Genomic DNA, 1,891 nt, shown 5'->3' on the forward strand with positions numbered 1-1,891 from the left:
TTTAGTAGAGACGGGGTTTCACCATGTTGACCAGGATGGTCTCGATCTCTTGACCTTGTGATCCACCCGCCTTGGCCTCCCAAAGTGCTGGGATTACAGGCTTGAGCCACCGCGCCCAGCCCCTATTTTAATAAGTATTTAAAATATTTCTTAATTTAGCTCTTAAAGTGTTTGTTTCTTTAATACAGTATAATTGTTTTTAAAAAATTATAAAATGCAGATAAGTAAAGATAAAACATAAAAACAACATTATGTGGTGGTGTGCCCCTGTAGTCCCAGTTACCTGGGAGGCTGAGGTAAGAGAATCCCTTGAGCCCAGGAGTAGTTTGAATGGCGCCAGCCTGGGCAACATATTGAGACACCATCTCTCTCTCTTTCTCTCTCTTTTTTTTAAATTAAATCCAGATTTTTATTGAGGATTTTAAGTTACATACTTCAAATTTCTAGAATAGAATGGAATCATTTTGGAACTGGAAAAATGGCATAAACACTGGTATCCCTTGAAACTTCAATTTTATAAAGAAAATTCTTCTGCAAACCACATCACCATTGTATAACAAGACTAGGTAGTATCTACACCTTCATTTTGGCAATAGCTGTTTCCTAAAAGAATAAAAAAGATGGGCCAGGCGCGGTGGCTCACACCTGTAATCCCAGCACTTCGGGAGGCCAGGGTGGGCGGATCACGAGGTCAAGAGATTGAGACCATCCTGGCCAACATAGAGAAACCCCGTCTCTACTGAAATACAAAAATTAGCTGGTCGTGGTGGCGCGTGTCTGTAATCCAAGCTGCTTGGGAGGCTGAGGCAGGAGAATAGCTTGAATCTGGGAGGCAGAGGTTGCAGTGAGCCAAGATCACGCCACTGCACTCCAGCCTGGCGACAAAGCGAGACGGTAAGACTGTGCTACTTCAGTTCATTAAAAATAGGATTCTTTCTTTAAAGTTCAGAAAAAGCTGCATTAAATAAACTTTGGTTACAAAAAAAAAAAGATAAACACAGAATGTCTAATCACAGCAAAGGAAATCATTTTAAAAATAAAGAGAAAAAAGCTGTTATAATTGGTTAAGGATTTTCAGTAGTAAGTTGAAATCTCAGGAGAGGAATGGGTAGCACTACAATGTGCTCGCATTGTAAGACTTTAACACTCACTTCTCAAATAGGAAGTTTTTATCACCTCAATTCAATGTAATTTTATTAAGAGTAAGAAATCTAAACCTTTCTCTAATAACAATCCAATAGTCCACCCTCGTTGTCAAAAAAAAGTTCAATCCCCAAATTAACAGTAATTAGCCTGAGGTATCATAAATGTGGCCATATAGTCTGAAATTTAATAGCATCTTTTGTCAAAAATAGTCTTATTTCCACTTTAGTCTCATGACTACAATACTGTAGTGCGATCCGTATAGTATTTACTACAATACAATAAACAAAAATATCCGAAAAAAATTCTTGGACCTTGTGAAATAGTGCATCCATTCCCTTCTATGAAAATAGGAGCCACACAAAGATCTGAAAGAGTGCTGCCTGCCCAGATCTAGAACAGAGGTACTTAATTTTTTTTCAGTTTAGTTATCAAAGTGTGGTGGGAACAAAATGCTGAGTGTCACACTGTAAATAGGCCCAAAATCTTGAGCTTTTAGTGAGATTGAGAAACCTTTTATGAGATTTAACTCAATATGCCTTAACCCATCCGTGAGGTAGTTAAGTACTGAGTACCCATTTTAATACACAGTAAATAGAAGCATGGGTAAGTGACATACTCATAATTTAAGCAATAAGAATTAGAAGAAACCGCAGAAGCTTGGGGCCTTCTCTCTAGCTCTAACCCAAAGAAAATCAACTTTAATTTTTTTTTTTAAAGAATCACTTAAGATTTTCTTCTTCTTCTT

General features: G+C 37.6%; 1 protein-coding gene across 9 annotated transcripts in view; it reads left to right on the forward strand.

Annotated features, from left to right (window-relative positions):
- The window catches only part of DNM1L (dynamin 1 like), a 65,292-nt gene that overhangs the window by 40,693 nt on the left and 22,708 nt on the right, over positions 1-1,891 (forward strand). The gene's annotated exons all lie outside the window — the stretch shown is intronic.

This window comes from Cebus imitator, unplaced genomic scaffold (assembly GCF_001604975.1).
Source record: "Cebus imitator isolate Cc_AM_T3 unplaced genomic scaffold, Cebus_imitator-1.0 Scaffold385, whole genome shotgun sequence".
Taxonomy (NCBI): Eukaryota; Metazoa; Chordata; class Mammalia; order Primates; family Cebidae; genus Cebus; species Cebus imitator.